Source organism: Oncorhynchus mykiss, chromosome 8 (assembly GCF_057628025.1).
Source record: "Oncorhynchus mykiss isolate SJ-2025 chromosome 8, ASM5762802v1, whole genome shotgun sequence".
Classification (NCBI taxonomy): Eukaryota; Metazoa; Chordata; class Actinopteri; order Salmoniformes; family Salmonidae; genus Oncorhynchus; species Oncorhynchus mykiss.
In genome coordinates, this window is record NC_143029.1 from 19927054 (window position 1) to 19946647 (window position 19594).

General features: G+C 43.6%; 1 pseudogene across 1 annotated transcript in view; it reads left to right on the top strand.

Annotated features, from left to right (window-relative positions):
- The first annotated feature begins 1126 nt into the window (after positions 1-1126).
- LOC110529202 (laminin subunit alpha-2-like) overlaps positions 1127-19594 on the top strand; it is a 167588-nt pseudogene continuing 149120 nt past the window's right edge. The window contains exons 1-3 of the transcript XR_016482752.1: positions 1127-1144; positions 1848-1968; positions 17729-17894. The product of XR_016482752.1 is annotated as a laminin subunit alpha-2-like (transcript). The remainder of the gene's footprint in view (positions 1145-1847; positions 1969-17728; positions 17895-19594) is intronic.

The window sequence follows — 19594 nt, forward strand, 5'->3', positions numbered from 1 at the left end:
TGACTTTTTGTCTTTCTTTAATGAAACATTCTCATTTCATTAAACCCCCCCCTTAAAATAAAACACCAAAATATATCATGTACAGCATACATGTACCATACTCACCTTGCCCTCTACCCCATGATACAAAACAACCAAAACCTCACTACTTCTACAACCGTATATCCAAAACATCTTCCCCAGCTATACAGACAGCAAACCCGACACACCATATCTCCTGAAACGTCTCCACACTTTTTATCATTTTATAGTCAAATTCAAGGCTCAAATTCAAGGCGAGCAGAGACCATCGCATTAAACAATAGTGAAGGTTCTGTTATCCCCCCACCTTTGACCCTGTTCCTCCTTGTTAGCCAAATAGCCAACTTTGCCTGAGCAAACAGAAAATTCAACAAAACATTTGGCCTTTCCCTTATTTGAATACCGGTACCCCATCATAAACATCCCAAAAGTAAAAACATTCCGACATAAACATTAATGGCATTAACCTGGTGCACACAGAAAACACATGAATCACAGTTTCTCTCATAACACAGAAAGGGCACCCCTTCCCAACTCCTGGGTCGACCCATGCCAACCAGCTGTTAGTGGCCAGCGCTCCATGTAGAACCTTCCACTGGAGGTCCCCTGACCTCCTTGGTACTGGGGCTTTGTAGAGCCCCCTCCATCTAAAACCCACCATACTCTCCACCCCACATACCACCTGCCACTGATGTGCCTTCACTCCTGTTAGGCTCCTAATGTTCCTTGCCTTAATGCAGAGGTTGTAGATGACTTTACCTCCCACCCCTTCAAACTCCCCCAGGCTCGGAGTTTTAAAATCTAACAAGTCATCCAGACCCCCTTGCCAGTCCCCAGTCTCTGCCGTCATCTGCAGTGGCGGAAACATTGGTGGCACCTCCCCATTTGCCCGCTCAACCACCCCCTTACTGGCTCAGACAGTGCCTCCTGGACCTCCTCCAGGAATCTTTCCAGCAGCCTAAGAGACATTATTCCTGTTTGCTGTGGCAGGACTTCTGGGGTTTTCCACCCCTCCTCTCCCAGCAGTCGCAGGTCACCCAGCCTTAGTAAACCCGCTGCCATCAGTTTCCTCTGCAGGGTGGCCGACTGAACCGATCTCAAAGGGATGGCTGGGTTGTGGAAGGTAGGCTCCACCCAAAGCCCAGGCTCCACACCCCCTTCTCATGAGTGCCTTAGCAGCTGCCAGGCCCTCAGCACTGCAGAGTAAAAGTCTGAGAGACCTGCTGTACTCATCCTCTCCAGCTTCATGAGGAACAGCTGCCGGTCTAACCCTAATCCGCCAGCTCTCCTCAGCAGTGCGCATGCTGGTTCCCTCCAGCCGACATCAGTATGGTACAGCAGTCTCTGTAATGCCTTTAGTCGGAAAGCAGCCACCCTGCTCTCCAGTTCCACCAGGCCCTGTCCTCCTTTGGTGACGGTCATGTACAACAGTGATGGCCCGACCTGAAAAAGTCCACCATTTGCTTTGCAGGTCTGCGAGCCCAGCCCAGGTACACCCCCAACATTTTAAGACCTTCACAACTCAGTAGCAATCCCCCTGGAAGCAAAGGAGGGGCCCACATAACAGGGCTTTGCTCTTGCCCAAGTTTACCTTAGCTGAGGAAGCTCCCTCATACACCTTCAGACTAGTCTCTAGTGCCTGCATATCCTGACCATCCCCGACCATCACAGAAACGTAATCTGCATATGCTGACACTGCTATACCTGTCAACACACCCAAGCCTGTCCAGCACTCTCCTTGCAGTCTCTTGCGTAGCAGGCCCAAAAAAGGCTCAATGGCTAGTGTATATAACTGCATCATTGTCTAATGCCCCTGTCTCACCCAGACTGGTCTACTCAGCGCCCCTCCCACCTTGACCATAGATGACGCCCCAGCATACAACCTCTTCACACTGGCCAAAAACATGTCCCTGATTAAGAACAAGTTGTCTGTGATTGAGTGTCCAAGTACACAATATGTTTGGTCCTTGTGTATTATAGAGTCCAGATGGGACTTCAATTGGTTAGAGAGGACCTTAGCAAATATATTATAGTCCGCACAGAGCAATTACACAGGCCTCCAGTTCTTAAGTTCACACCAGTCCCCTTTTTTGGGCAGGAGAGTCAGAGCCGCCCCAGCTCATCGGCAACTCTCCTACACCGACTCATTCACGCAACACGCAAAAGAAGTCAAGTCCAATTATTCCCCTGGATTATTTTGTAAAACTCCACTGGGAATCTATCAATCCCCGGTGCACGGCCAGGGGACATCTGGGTTACGGCCTCTGCCAGTTCATGGGACAACAGAGGAATGTCCATTTCATCCCTCTGTGCCAGAGAGAGCTTAGGGCAGGGGTGTCAAAGTCAAATGGACGGAGGGCCAAATAAAAAAATCAGCTACAAGACGAGGGCCGGACTGTTCGAATGTTCATTGAAAAATTTTTAAATGACGCATATAGTCTAGTGAACCTAATTGAACCTACTGAAAACCTAACAAATATATTACAATATGATCAGATAAATAAAGCAATATTTTCTTATGGCTCTGTCAGTAATCTTTAATTTTCAACAGACACAAAAGACAAATTTCCTTTATATAAATATCCCCATAACATGAACATTAAATGAAAGAAACCGGTATTCAAGGCACCATCAGTAGACTATATTTTCTATTTTAGCAAAAGTGGGCTAAATTTACTTCAAAGAAAAAACAATAATAGCAATTTTCTATCATCCACTCAACTGAAATATTTTTTAAATATAATTGGATTGAAATACAAAAAAATAAAGTGCAAAAATCTATTAATCAAAAACAACACTTTGTTTAAGGAGAAGTAACATGCAGTGAAAACAAATATTAAATTTTAACTTTTAAACTTGAACTGAGTAAAAACTCTAAATATGTGATTGCACAGTAATGTTCACTTGTTTGAGGTTGAGGGTGATACTTGGTGGTGTCCCATCTTTTCCACAAGTTCATCAATGTTCGGGGTAAGGCTCTGAGCTGAAGAAATCCTCAGAATTGAGTGGAGGTGTTCAGCAGTAAGTCGACTTCTGTGTGATGTTTTGTTCAGGTTCATCAAAGAAAACAGTTGTTCACACAGGTATGTGCTGCCAAACATAGACAACGTTTGAGCAGCCTGGATGCGCAGCTGGGGCATTGTGCCGGGGAGGAAACGGGCGAACTCCGCAGCACCCACTGCCGCATATTTTGCCCTCAGTGCATCATTGCATTGGAGGTCAATCAACTCCATTTGGAGGTTTGGTGGTGAGCTTTCCACGTCAACAGCAAATGGGTTACCGAGCAGTTCCAACCTGCTTTTTTGTGCTTCAAAGTCAGCAAATCGGCGTCGAAAGTCAGCGGCAAGCATACCTATTTTATCAGCCAACTGTGTGCTCGGGAACGCACTGGTAGAGAGCTTCTCTTTCATGGTCTGGCAGCTGGGAAAGTGGCTCAAATTTTCTTTCCGCATCTGCGTCTCCCACAGAGTCAGTTTGGTTTTAAATGCCTTCACTGTACTGTACATATCAGAGATGACACGATCCCGACCCTGCAGCTGCAAGTTTATTGCATTCAGATGACTCGTAATGTCACACAGAAAAGCCATTTCACACAGAAACATTTCGTCTCGGAGTTGTGTTGTGTCTTTCCCTTTGCTGTCCAAGAACAGACAAATCTCCTCACGAAGCTCGAAACATCTTTGAAGCACCTTTCCCTGGCTTAGCCATCGCACCTCTGTGTGATAAGGCAAATCACCATGCTCCGTTTCTAACTCCGTCAGAAATGCCTTGAACTGGCGGTGATTCAAACCTTTGGCTCTGATAAAGTTAACTGTGCGCGTGATGATGCTCATTACATGCTCCATTTTCAAGGCTTTACCGCACAACGCTTCCTGGTGTATGATACAATGATAAGCTGTCAGCTCATCTGTCGCGTTTTCCTCTTGCATCTTTTCCCGTATCTTCGCCACCAGTCCGCTCCTGTGTCCACACATCGCAGGTGCTCCGTCGGTTGTCAAACCCACGAGTTTTTCCCAAGGCAGCTCCATCTCATTTACACATCTTGACACCTCTTCATACAAATCATGCCCCGTAGTTGTGCCATGCATAGGACGTAAAGCCAAAAACTCCTCTGTCACGCTTAGGTTGGAGTCCACTCCGCGGATGAAAATTGACAACTGGGCAATGTCAGAAATGTCGGTGCTCTCATCCACAGCCAAGGAATATGCAATAAAATCTTTTCCCTTTTTCACAAGCTGCTCTTTTAGATTGATGGACAACTGGTCTACTCTCTCGGCAATGGTGTTTCTGCTCAGACTCACATTTAAAAAGAGTTGCCTTTTTTCTGGGCAAACTTCGTCACAAACTTTAATCATGCAGTTTTTGATGAAATCCCCCTCCGTAAATGGCCGGGCTGATTTAGCGATCTCTTCTGCCAAAATAAAACTGGCCTTGACAGCAGCCTGGCCTTGTGATTTGGCTTTTTTGAACAGAGCCTGTCGAGATTTGAGGCCTCGTTTTAATTCCTCTGCCTTTTGTAGCCTTTGTTCCATGTCCATATTCTTGTTTTTGTCCGCGTGTTTCGTTTCATAATGTCGTCTCAGATTATACTCTTTCAGTACCGCCACACTTTCTCCACACAGAAGACACACAGGTTTTCCAGCTACCTTCGTGAACATATACTCCGACTCCCACCTTGTTTGAAACCCCCGGTTCTCAGTATCCACCTTCCATTTTGCCATTTTTGATGGGTATCTGAAAGTTAATTTTACTGTGATGCTGACGACTGCTGTGCCAATAAATATTGAAATGAAGCAGCCTACTGCTCGGTGCGTCACCTTTGCATTGTGGGAAATGTAGTATTGGTGCGTGTAAAAGATCTGCGGGCTGCCGGCTTGCTGCGGGCCGGTTCTAATAATAAATCAAGATCATCCCAGGGGCCGTAAAAAACCTTCTTGCGGGCCGGATGTGGCCCGCGGGCCTTGACTCTGACATATGTGGCTTAGGGAGTTCTGCAAACAAGACCTGAGCACACATAGCATCACACAGTTCTGCCCTGTACAACTTAGTATAAAACTCCACAGTCCGCTCCCGCATCTCCCCCACCACAGAGGTCACCCGCCCATCAGACAGCCGTAGACAATGCATACCCTTGGCTTCACCGCTCTGTCTTTCCAAACCAAAGAAGAAGGAGCTGAGAGCGTCCGTCTCCTTGAACATGGAGAACCTTGCTCTTGCAAGTGCTCCCTTTGCTTTAACATGGAAAAAACTGCCCAGGTCCCTACGTAATTCAGCTAAATTAGCCTGAAGCCCCACCATCTCTACCTCCTGTAGGGGAAGGGTTCCATTATTGATTAAGACTTATATGCTTGCTACAGGCCTTATAATAGCATGCCTCACTATCATACGGTTGCTATATGTCTGAACTCTGCCACGGTTACACCCTAGCTGTTGCAAGAACATGCCTGCAGGCTGGGCGAGAGACAGACCGGAACTAGGTAAAGAGCTGAGAAGTAAACACTGTCTAGGTTGGCCACTGATCTTGTGCGACAGTGGAAAATGCTGATGATACTTAGAATTTAGAGAAGCTACTGTTCTAGGTATCTGCATTAATGTAACCTCAACTCATTGGACATATACATTGACGTAGGTGATCACCACCAGGGAGTGATCACAGGTATATAATCAGCTGCGCCCTTTGCTTGGTCGCAGAGCTTACTCTGAGACACAGTTGAAGTCAGAAGTTTACATACACTTACGTTGCAGTCATTAAAACTCGTTTTTCAACCACTCCACAAATTTCTTGTTAACAAACTATAATTTTGGCAAGTTGGTTAGGACATCTACTTTGTGCATGACACAAGTCCTTTTTCCAACAATTGTTAAGGTGTATGTAAACTTCCGACTTCAACTGTACATGCTGTGTTTCCATTGTTAACTTAAAGAAGATATTGTCTGACTGCTGATTTCACCAATAAGCCAATGATTGACAAGGAACAAGGAACCTAACCCGACACCTACATCTCACTAATACTACGCTTGAGTTCCCCCAATACTATCCTAGCCTCTGAGGATGATAGAGCTGTATACTGTCGACAGTAAAGCCGAATTTGGACTTTCCCCACATCCCACCATTGACTCAGACTCATACTCCTCTCTTTGCTGCCTCCACCTTTCCCCAAAAATCTGGAAACGAGCAAAAATGGGCATCTTGTAAGAGCTTTACATTAAACTTCCAATAGCATGCATGCCGAGGCCCTGGTGAAATAGACAGCCGAGCCATGGTTATGTGGTGATCTGAAAAACCCACCGGGAGGATGGTAGCGCCCAACAGTCTATTGCTCTGATTCCTGGACATATAAAAACGATCAAGTCGGGTTGCGCTCACCCTAGCCCCAAAGACCATCACCCGTGTATACTGTCTTGTTTCAGGATGTTTAGTTCTCCAAACATCCACTAGGTCGAACTGATCAATGATGTCCCGTAACACTCCCACTGACCCTGAATGAGGCTCCTCCCCATTTCTGTCTTTTGTAAAATCCATTGTACAGATCCAGTCCCCGCCGACCACCAGCATCTCCTCAGGCGCTACCTGGGAGAGTTCCTGTCTAAGACACCCAAATAGAACACCCCTCTCTCTAAAGAAACATCCCATGTTGTTAATTTCTGCTTTCACAACAAGCAGCCTACCCCTACACATCTCCTTTGAGGAGCACATTTTTACAGACAAACCTGGTACAAAAACGACTGCCACCCCTGCACTAAAATTTGTCCCATGGCTCAACACACTTGCCCCTTTCCACCAGAACCTCCAATCAACTTCATTCACCACATCATCATGCGTCTCCTGCAGAAACAACACCTTTACCTTTTTTTGTTTTACATATTCACCCAACACACTCCTCTTTCCTGCATCTCTGGCTCCATTTATATTAAGCAAGCCTACCCAAAGAGTCTCTATAACAAGTGGGAGAAAAGCTAACAAATAAAGAGACCAATAGCAAAGCTCAAAAAACCCCAGTGCCAGAAAGAAACTATTCATCTAAACTGTGTCTGAAGGTAGACCTTTACGCACTGTTGTGACCCACTTCCTCAACCTAAACCGTTTCCTGGGTGAGAGGTCTTCCATGCCCCTCATTTTTCATTGCATGTTGCACTGATCTTACAAACTTTCTCAGATGAGAATAAAAAGCCTCAAGATTAACTTTTTTCCCCCTTTGGTCTCATTCAGGAACTTGTCAGTTCCCTCAACGTATACTTTGACCCCTCTGCTTGACTGGCTGTCAGCTCCGGACACATTGAGGAGGAGTCTGAAAAAAGGCCTCGTCCTCATCATCTTCCTCAGCCTCACTTTCCCCCTCCTCATCTCCATCTCCCATCCTGACCACCTGCCCTTCCTCTCTGGTCAGGACCTCCCCCCCAGCACCAGGCAAAGGTTCCTTGGTGCCTTTGACCACACCAGCCTCTCCCCTCCCAACTTCTTTCTTCTTCCCCTTTTTCCTTTTCCGCTTGACACCCTCCTTCTCCCCCCTAGTCTCTTACACTTCCCCACTATACTCTCCTCATCAACTAGCATAACCTGACTAGACCCAGCCTCATCTACACCACCCTCCATAACCTGACTAGGCCCAGCCTCATCTACACCCCCATCTGTAGCCTGACTAGGCCCAGCCTCATCTACACTACCATCTCTAGCCTGACTAGGCCCAGCCTCATCTACACCACCACCCATAACCTGACTAGGCCCAGCCTCATCTACACCCCCATCTGTAGCCTGACTAGGCCCAGTCTCATCCACACCACCATCTCTAGCCTGACTAGGCCCAGCCTTAGCAACCCCACCATCTCTAGCCTGACTAGGCCCAGCCTCATCTACACCGCCCTCCCTGGCATGACTAGGCCAAGCCTCTGTTGCCTGCGTCTCATTGCCCCCTGCACGTTGACCTCAATTTCCCCCACTGGCGCTTGTACCCTCACCTTGTCTATGGCCTTTATGTCTGCACGCAAAGCTCTTATGCCCCAAAGTCCCACACTCAAAACATAGTAGACTATATGTGCTGGTAAAACCTGCTTAGAGCCCCTACCCATGTATCACTTTAAAATGCAAATTTAGCTGTTGCTCATTGTTATTCAGAAACTTCAACACTTGCCTCCTGAATGAAACAACATGCTTAAAGGCATCTGCCTGAACCTGCCGACAGTACACGAAAACCGCTAGCAAACTTATCAAAACAACTCAGCTCTTTCCTGATTTGATCATCCGTAATAGAGGCAAATTTGCGACTACCATCCTGGTCAAATGGAAAGAAGAGCAATTGGCACCAACACACCCCTTACAAATATCCCACTAGCAATGAGTCTATCCAGTAGAACCTCCTCCACCTTAACTCCATTCTCAGGGACACACCTGAATCCATGCCGTAATGACAACATCTCCTCCACGCTAGTCTGAGAAGCCATCGCGCACACCACACCTTCCAATCCCCAGGAAACTAAAACTATGTCCTTTTCCACCCTAACTTTGTGAGAGTGTGAGAGTGTGAGATGTATATATATATATATTCAGAAACTTGAACACTTGCCTCCTGATTATTACGGATGATCAAATCAGGAAAGAGCTGAGTCGTTTCGATAAGTTTGCTAGCGGTTTTCGTGTACTGTCGGCAGGTTCAGGCAGATGCCTTTAAGCATGTTGTTTTGTTCAGGAGGCAAGTGTTCAAGTTTCTGAATATATATATATATATATATATATATATATATATATATATATATATATATATATATATCAAGTTTCTGAATATATATATATATATATATATATATATATATATATATATATATATATATACATCTCACACTCTCACACTCTCACAAAGTTAGGGTGGAAGAGGACAGAGTTTCAGTCATCCTGGTCCCTTTGCAGAAAAACATCCTCAAAGCATGATGTTTCCACCCCCATGCTTCACAGTAGGTATGGTGTTCTTTGGATGCAACTCAGCATTCTTTGTCCTCCAAACACGACGAGTTGAGTTTTTACCAAAAAGTTATATTTTTGTTTCATCTGACCATATGACATTCTCCCAATCTTCTTCTGGATCATCCAAATGCTCTCTAGCAAACTTCAGATGGGCCTGGACATGTACTGGCTTAAGCAGGGGGACACGTCTGGCACTGCAGGATTTGAGTCCCTGGCGGTGTAGTGTTACTGATGGTAGGCTTTGTTACTTTGGTCCCAGCTCTCTGCAGGTCATTCACTAGGTCCCCCCGTGTGGTTCTGGGATTTTTGCTCACCATTCTTGTGATAATTTTGACCCCACGGGGTGAGATCTTGCGTGGAGCCCCAGATCGAGGGAGATTATCAGTGGTCTTGTATGTCTTCCATTTCCTACTAATTGCTCCCACAGTTGATTTCTTCAAACCAAGCTGCTTACCTATTGCAGATTCAGTCTTCCCAGCCTGGTGCAGGTCTCCAATTTTGTTTCTGGTGTCCTTTGACAGCTCTTTGGTCTTGGCCATAGTGGAGTTTGGAGTGTGACTGTTTGAGGTTGTGGACAGGTGTCTTTTATACTGATAACAAGTTCAGGTGCCATTAATACAGGTAACGAGTGGAGGATAGAGGAGCCTCTTAAAGAAGAAGTTACAGGTCTGTGAGACCAAATACTTAGTTTCCACCATTATTTGCAAATCAATTCATTAAAAATCCTACAATGTGATTTTCTGGATTTTTTTTCTCATTTTGTCTGTCATAGTTGAAGTGTACCTATGATGAAAATTACAGACCTATCATCTTTTTAAGTGGGAGAACTTGCACAATAGGTGGCTGACTAAATACTTTTTTGCCCCACTGTATATATATATATATAATGTATGTGTCTGGGAATTTGGCATTATTATCTATGGCCTAACCAGGGGCGAGGAGCTAAGGCACATTCCTACACATTCTGTTTCCTGTTTAGACATCTGGACTTTCACTGGGCAAGAGCTGGAGGTGGGGTGGGGATCATCCTCACTTAAGTGTACTTTGGCAGGTGTTCCATCCAAGGGCCCGAACCCTCCACCTCAAAGCATCGGAGCACAAGGCTGGGCCATCGAGCTGCTGCAGCTCCATTCACACTGCTCTGGAAGCAATACAGTCAAGTAGCTAGGAGTCAGTCATTTAACTTCAGTGTTCAACGCTTTAAACTAAATGGTATTTAGAGAGAGGATATGTTCTATTTTAATATTTTCCTTAATTTTCTTGTTTAATGAGAAGAACTTGCCATAAAGGCTGTCTGGTCGCTTTTATGAACTAAAACATTTTATGGGCAGAAACCAATCCAAATTTGCAAAAACTGTCAAATGAAATATGTGAATTGTGACTCGCAGCATCTCCACTTGCAGTTAAACCAGCACTTTATTGCAGTTTACAGCATATTGTTAATTTCCATCAGGAAAATGCACCAAACTGCAGTGGGAAACAAGCTCTCCAGAACAGAGCAGCAGAGACTGCAGGTTGAGTGGCCTAGGAATTTCTACACAATCTTTCTCATTTGGCATGTAGGGCTACTGTAGTGTAGAAATTTGGTTGGGAATGAAAACGTGTGCCTATTTGTTATTTTTCATGTATTATAACATATGCCATTAGCATTTGTATGTAAGTATGATCCATCTCATTTAAAATGAATAAAAAAACTAAAAAACTAACATCCATTGGAATGAATGAAGATGTTTGGATTATATCTATGTGTTTGTTACATTGTAAATCAGCAAAGGGAGAATTATTCCCTTTTATAAACATGTAAGGAGCATTGGCATGTGTTTGATTTGGCCTTGGCTGGGCTGGTCATGAGCAAGTGCTTCAGTCCAAATGAAACTGGGATGGTTACCATGCTAAATCACCCCGGGAATCCTACAGCCAGACACATCAGGCTGCTTCACGGGAGATTTACCGGTGACTGGGCTGCACCACGCTAAATCACAGTGACCACTTACTTTGGAGGGGACAGGGATGGAGAGGAGAGGAGCAGCTAGGGCAAGGTACCAAGAGGAGGGATGGAGGGAGGGACGTGGGTGACCTACCTGTTTTAGTATTGTCCAATACTCGTGGGTGAGGGAGATAAGGCATTCAGAGGATTTTAGGATTGTGGTGTTACTGACAAGGACTGTGGGTAGTGTTGTCTCAGGGCTGTTGGGAAAATACACATCTGTCAGAGGACATTCCAGTGGGTCCGAGTCTTGAGGGGCGATCGGGAGTAGGGGGGACTGGGAAAATGTTTGCGTTGTTTGGATTGTCACCGGGCCCTTGCTTATGACTTTTCAGACAGGATCAGTTTCAGACACGATGTCTAAGAGAATAACTATTGTCACAGATAGTGTTTGTATGTGTTTGTATGATACATAAGAGGTATTTGATGTAGCATGGGAGTCTGGAGAGAGATCTCTCTGTCAGTGATGTAGCGCCTTATGGCAGTTGCAATAGAATCATAGTAGGTGGAACGTCACATCGGCACCGTTATGAGATCATATCAAATAATTTTGTTGATTTCCTTGAAATATCTGTTTTTATCTAATTCAAGAGGATTTTATTTGTAAAAAAATGCCTGTCACTTTGTATAAAATAAGACTGACTGTATTATAAGACTAGTCTTAATCTTCCACCAGGATCTTGCCATTTTGTTTCAGGTCCGTAGGAGGGGGAACATTTGAGCATTTGAGAGCTGAGCGTAAGCTCTGTCATAAGATCCATATTAAAATCTTTGAAATGGCATGAATTTCAAATATATACGTATATTTAGCTGTGTGGTATGCACTTGGTTCCGACAAATCCTTTGTGATCTTTTTGGTATGGTTTGATTTAAAGGAAATCTTTATTTTTCAGCTCTGAGCACACCTCTAGATGTTGCTGAATAACCTGAATGTTTTTTTTTCTCGTGGCATTTGAGCAGTGCCAATTTAACGGAAATGACTCTGTGCTTCCGTCAATGTCAAGTGAAATGACTTTTCATATTGACAAATGACGGCAATGTTACAGGTTGACTGCTCCTCTTTATTTGATATCAAATGAAATAAAATGCCAGTGTGTAATTGAAGAGAATTATGTTTCAGTTAGTGAAAGAGCGGATTAAAAGTAATGACCACGAGAACCCCCTGAAACAACTCATATGGAGCTTCCCAGTTGTACCCTCTCCAATACTGTACATTGGGATCATACTGAGATGTTTGTGTGTGCTTGCATGTGTGAGCAAGTGCACAAGTGCTATGGATGTGTGTGTGTGTTGTCCGTTTGTCTGCCCTGAGGGTCTTTTGCAGTCTCATAAACAGTCTTGACCTGCTTGGACTGGATGTTTTCTCCTGGATTAAGGTCTAAACCAGTTGCTTTCGTGTTTATAAGTCTGAGGTTAGCTTGTGAACCTCATCAGCAAAACATTTGATCTGGGTTTATATGTATTATGGACATAAACACTCACACTTCCATACAACATGTATTTTATTTGAAATAATTAGTAATGATCCATTTATGGTCTGATGTGAACTTGAAAATGTTGCTAGACAGCACATTTTTGCCTGCATAAAGATAGGAAAATTAAACTTTTTATTGGAGGATGAGGACATTTTGTGAAAAAATGCTCTAACCAGTCCCACCTACACAACACCTGTAAAGGAATGTAGCTAATGAGTGGTTATAGATGCAGTACCTTAAATTGAGCCAGTTTGCAGCAACAGGAAATGTGGATTATAATTAATTTACATTTTTGTGGAGGTTGTAAGGAAAAATCAAGTCTGAAATTTCAAAGTGCAAATAACAAACTTAAGAATAACAAACTTTCAGCAAAGTTCTCCTGCAACAGGGTGATCAAATTAAAATCCTACATCTGCAAACACAACATTCTGCTTTGCTCGTGATTACAATGACTCCATTTAGAGAGAGATACATTATTCTAAAACAGTTAAACAGCTGTTCTATAAAGACATCTCTGAGTGCTCTGTCCTTTCCTATTTGTATTCCTAGAAGAAGAGTGGGTTTATTTGACTGGCCTGTGATTGATGTTTATGTTGTGTTTTGATGCAACTTTGACTATGATGAATCTTAGATCCTGTGACAGCGCATTGTTCAAGGCAGTGAATCAAACATTGATTGAATGCACCATGAGTGGATATTCTTCTTGAAGTGCAGCAAGCATTTGAAAGGACCTCAGATGTCACTCACGGTTCAGGCGTCTCACCTTCATTGATACCATGTTGGATTAATGTTGTCTTTAAAAAGAAAATAATGAATTTGATTCATTTTTAGAATCAACCAGCAATTCAAATCATAGAATGTCTTGTGAACTGAATTTTGTTTAGGCTATTACAGCTACTCTATGCTGAAATAACAATCGTTTAGATGATGATGAAGAAGAATACAATGTGTTTTCTGCTCGTTGATAGTCTAGGAACAGATAGGATCTGTGCTTTCAGTGTAATCCTAGAACACTTCAGGACATGTGGAAGTGGCTTCTACAGTATAACATCACGCTCTGTCAGGCTTCCTGTCTGTCTGACTGTCCGCCTCATATTTTCTCTCCCACTCTTGACGTCTCTGTCTGAACCCAGCTTTTTAAGACGCTAATGAATTACTGATTGCTAAAATGAAAAAAATTGCAAATTACAAGTATCATTATCCTCTATTAAGGAAGTCATTCATTTCTTCGTGCATGTCCACAGATGTAGTTACTAGGGAAACGGTATGTTGTTTCATTAAAGCCTGCTATTCAGTGGTGGGGGCTCTAACCCCCTCTCCTGCCTCTTAAGATTGCATTACAGAGGTCTTAACTGTTCCATAATTGTCTGGTGGCGCTCAATCCCTCATCACTGCATGTGGGACGTGAATACACTTCCAGCCCTTAAAAAAGAAGAAAGGGATAAACAATAGCTAATGGAATGTTTTTTTAACAATAGTTTCAACAAAACAACAAGGTTACTTACCGGTAGGCTCTTTGAGTTGTATTAATCCATATGTCACAGTGGGCTTTGCAAGCCATCACCATTCATGGCCAAATTTGTATTTCATGTTATGGATGGCTGTTTAAGTTGGATTCCTATTTGAGAATATGTATCCATCTTTGGGGCTGTCGTGGTGATGCTGTCCTGGTGTCAGGCCTGTATCGATCTCCTGCAGTATGCGTGCAATGTGAGACTGATGCATGTTGGAGAGCACACACACACACACACACACACACACACACACACACACACCCGTTTGAGACTAGCTGTTGCAGGGCTGGACAGGTGACCCACCTAGAGGAGTGATTGAATGCCACGACGCTGGGCTTTGGCATTGAGCAGATATAATGTAGAGTCTAAAGGTGCACCCTGCCATGATGATGAATACAGGCAAGATGAAAAATAAATGTTGCTGTATCATTCAATGGGCTGCTGCGTGACCTCTTTAAGATGCACTCTGTCTATTTTCTTTGACCAGACACATTAAGCATCAGGATTAAAGTCTCTAATGTGAACACAGATCTCAAGGACAACTAAACTGTCTGCTGGCATATGTCAGAGCAGGGCCTTCATCACTGTTCCATGAGTTTCAACTACTCACTATCTTGGAGAGCAGGAGTCCCAAAGTAGCCTACAGGCCTAAGCTTATATGTTGTTATATACTGTGTATTTTCCTTGTATACTGGATGAAATGACTGGATGACATTAACTATGTTTATGAGGCATTATAAGCAAGTAATGTTGCATATATCAACTGAGTATTCTAAATGTGAAGCAGATGTTTCAGAACAAACTGGAATCTTTCAAATACACCGATAGTGCTGTATGCTTGTTTATTTTTGACATTGGGGCTGTCAGCGTTTTGAACATGTAGGCCAGACAGACATTCATTTTGAATGCAGGGAAAGGAACCACACTGGGATAACTGTTAGCTGATAGGAGAGAAAGATCCATCTCTTTCTAAGAATCTGGAGCATGACTGCAGACAACCCTGGCTGTGGAGTTGGCATGAATTAGTTTTATCAACTTGAATGAACAATCAGCAGAAGCATAATATGAATGGGAGCAGCATCCACAGTAGTATTGATTGGAGGCTGGAGAAAGCACGGAGAGAAAGAATGAACTCAGCCTTGTCATCCATACTTCACATACCAAACACAGGCCCACAGTCAAAACCCACCCCCTCCTTATTCAATAAAATATGTGTATACAATAGCAGCAGCAGATATCCCTGTAGCTTAGCAATATTAGAAATAAATAGAGAAGCAGTACAGATGTAGGATCTTAATTTGAGCTAGTTTGCTACAGCAGGAAAATATTCCTGCAGCAACAGGAAATGTGAATTATTATGTGGATTATAATTAATGGACATTTTTGTAGGGGTTGATACATTTTTTGTTAAGGTAACCCCAGTCTGAAATTTCTAAATGTAAATTGCAATCTTTATAAGCCTTTTTAAAACTCTGAGATATAATACTACACGTTTGCAAGAAAATTCTCAGCAACAAAAGAGTGATCAAATTGAGATCCAACATCTGTATTTGGGACACAACTGTCTGAACATTTATGCCTCAAATACACCTTGTGTCAGTTAAAAAGGCCAGTGCAATACCAGTATGAGGTCCTTAGCCTTACATAGACATTTTCGTAACACTCATTTTGGGGTTTCTAAAGATGGGTCATTATCCAGCAATAATGTAAAGTATGATAATAGCTGATGATAGTACTTTCTTATTCCTTGATTGTTCCTCCCTCTGTGCCTCTTATGTGAATTTGAAATCTTGACCCCAGTACAGAGCAAAGAAAAATAAAACAGAATGTAGGGGGGGTCTGTCTTAACCTTCCATATTCAGAGCTCTGTTGTATCTTCTAAGGTCCCCATGTAAGTATCAGCCTCATGAAAGCAATGAGTTCATGTCTCTTTAATCCTAGTCAAATGCCTTGCTTCTTTACTGATATTCACTCCTATGCTTTTAGACTACTGCTCCACTCTAATTAACAGCAAATAGTCCCTGCTGTGTTGAATGTGGTTCTGCAAATGGAGCTAGACACTGTTTATTAAACAGGCTGGGTTATTGGCTTGGTGAGTGAGGAGAAAACTCACAGTATAAAGATGCAGATGGACATTAACCAGATATTGCTTCCAGTTCAAGAAGTCATGGGATACGGTGTGTTTTTTGGAGGTTGTACGGTACCATACTACCTTATAATCTGACCTATAACAGTAAGGCCAGTCTTATTAGACCTAGACCTTCATCGGATGGTGAATGTCAGCGTTACTCGCGTCATAGACTTCCTCATAGGCATCCGTAAAACTTTATTTTCTGCAGCTTGACTTGGATATCAGATGTTCTTCACAGTTCATTTGGCCTGGACATCTGGAGGAACAGCTGGGAGCCATTTTGGAGCAATGGGCCCAGTCTTTGATATAGACTCAGTCAGTGTTCGCTTTCCATACAGATGCATAACAGAATAGGGGACAACATGAATCTCTCTCTCGCTCTCTCTCTCTCATGCTCTCGCTCCTCCTCTCGCTCTCGCTCTCGCTCTCTCTCTCGCTCTTCCTCTCGCTCTCGCTCTTGCTCTCTCTCTCTCTCTTGCTCTCGCTCTCTCTCTCTTGCTCTCGCTCTCTCTCTCTCTCTTGCTCTCGCTCCTCCTCTCGCTCTCTCTCTCTCTCATGCTCTCGCTCCTCCTCTCGCTCTCTCTCTCGCTCTTCCTCTCGCTCTCGCTCTTGCTCTCTCTCTCTCTTTCTCTCGCTCTCTCTCTCTTGCTCTCGCTCTCTCTCTCTCTTGCTCTCGCTCCTCCTCTCGCTCTCGCTCTCTCTCTCTCTCTTCCTCTCGCTCTCTCTCTCTCTCTTGCTCTCGCTCTCGCTCTCTCTCTCTCTTGCTCTCGCTCCTCCTCTCGCTCTCGCTCTCTCAGAACCAAGTACGGCTCCCTTTTATCCACTCCCCCTTGGATATGTTTCATCTACGTTCCCATTGAAACTCCTCTGAACTAACGGCCCCATACTGTATTTTAATTTGAAAGCTGAAACCGTTGTGGCGGTTTATGTCTGTTTTTTTATTTTTATGGAGTGGCAGAGATGCATCAAACACCGGCCTTGATTGTGACATGATGTCGCAGCTATTCCTACCATTGCCAGATTGGAAATCTCTCCCGTTGGGGTCGTATTTCTGCCAATGCTTGACATCAACAGTTCTGTATGTATGAAGGATGCTGTCCCTCACTCCCTCCCTCTACAGTACCATGAGCTAGGGGAGACTGTGGGTATAAACCTGATGGACCGGGGCTCTACTATGTATTCTCATACTGGCTGAGTCTCATTTCCCTCTCGGTGAACTCTGAGTCAGACCTGTCACACTGGCCTGGGTCCTTGCTGTCCGGTATCTTTGGGATGTCCAACTCATACAACTCCCCATTTGACGTGGAAATGTAAATGCTTAAGGTTAGGGTTAGGTAAGGGTTAAGGTTAGGGTAAGGGTTAAGGTTAGGGTTTGTGGTATGGATGTCCCAAGGATTCTGGATAGCACTAACCCACTGGTGCCTATTCACCATAGGACTCCATTTATGTTACAACAACGGCAGTGAAGGAAGCCTCAAAATGTTCATGAAATTGGTCAGATAGCCTTGTATTGTCTTTATAACAGCTAGATTTACAATATGGCTCTGATAGTATTGAATTGTCAATGTTACAGATAGATATAGCTACTGTATGTACAGTGTAATATTATTAAGTAGATAATTTTTCCCAATCCTCTTCCCTCAGGTCTGTTCCCAGCTGTACTGAACCTGGCCTCCAATGGTGGAGATCCACAACAACCTGTGGAGAGACAGATCAGAGATGTACAGCAAACTAGTGGAGCACGTCCCTGGACAGCAAGTCAGGAACACGCAGTGCCTCATCTCCAACAACAACAGTGAGAGACCATTTGGTAACTATCACTATTATACTGTACCTACTGCATACAGTACAACTCCACTTTGTACTGTATCAGCTTTATTCATACTGTACAGTAGGATTAAGAGTGTGGAATACTGTATACAACCACGTTCAGCAAAGATTTAGAGAATCAATTTGCACATTGCCCTCATCAAAGCGCATCACTGCGATCATCATTTATCTATTCCAAAATCAATGGGCTCAGCCTATGAAATATAAGTGGCCTGAGATTGCTGAGGGGGGACTTTTGAAGAGCTCTGACTTGTGGTTCTGTAAGCACAGCCTGCGTTGGTGAGCATATCTCACCAACTAACTGAGGACACATCTTACTGTGTAAATCACAACAGTGTGCTGTGTGTACACAGAGAGGAGCCATGCAACATCTTCTCACAGCCACTTTTGACTTAGGCTGTGAGTTGTAATTACTATCTGATGGAGAAAATCAGTCAGATGAACTGGTGCAGATAAACTTTGCAAATATATCCTAAAATATAATACATTTTTTCAAGAAACAAGTATCCTCAATACAGTTGAATTCGGATGTTTACATACACTTATGTTGGAGTCATTAAAACTTGTTTTTCAACCACTCCACACATTTCTTCTGAACAAACTATAGTTTTGGCAAGTCGGTTAGGACATCTACTTTGTGCATGACACAAGTAATTATTCCAACAATTTGGACAGATTATTTCACTTATAATTCACTGTATCACAATTCCAGTGGGTCAGAAGTTTGCATACACTAAGTTGACTATGCCTTTAAACAGCTTGGAAAATTCCAGAAAATTATGTCATGGCTTTAGAAGCTTCTGATAGGCTAATTTACATAATTTGAGTCAATTGGAGGTGTACCTGTGGATCTATTTCAAGGCCTACCTTCAAACTCAGTGCCTCTTAGCTTGATATCATGGGAAATCGAAATAAATTGTAGACCTTCACAAGTCTGGTTCATCCTTGGGAGCAATTTCCAAACGTCTAAAGGTACCACGTTCATCTGTACAAACAATAGTACACAAGTATAAACACCATAGGACAACGCAGCTGTCATACCGCTCAGAATGGAGACACGTTCTATCTCCTAGAAATGAACGTACTTTAGTGCGAAAAGTGCAAATCAATCCCAGAGCAACAGCAAAGGACCTTGTGAAGATGCTGGAGGAAACAGGTACAAAAGTATCTATAGCCACAGTAAAACGAGTCCTATATCGACATAACCTGAAAGGCCGCTCAGCAAGGAAGAAGCCACTGCTCCAAAACCACCATAAAAAATAGCCAGACTACGGTTTGCAATTACACATGGGGACAAAGATCATACTTATTGGAGAAATGTCCTCTGGTCTGATGAAACAAAACTGTTTGGCCATAATGGCCATCGTTATGTTTGGAGGAAAAAGAGGGAGGCTTGCAAGCCGAAGAACTGTCACGACTCCCACCGAAGGTGGCTCCTTTTCCTGTTCGGGCGGAGCTCGGCGGTCGTCGTCACCGGTCTACTAGCTGCCACGATCCCCTTTTCCTTTTCTGTTGATTTTGTCTTATTGGTTACACCTGTTTCTTGTTTGGGTTTTGGTTTTTGTTAGGGCTGTTTCAGCAGGTTATGCCTGCCTGCTTTTGTGCGGGCTTGTTTCTATGTTCGTTTTATGGATGTTTGGGTCCTGTTTTGGGGCCGGTCATTGTATGAGCCTGGTGTTT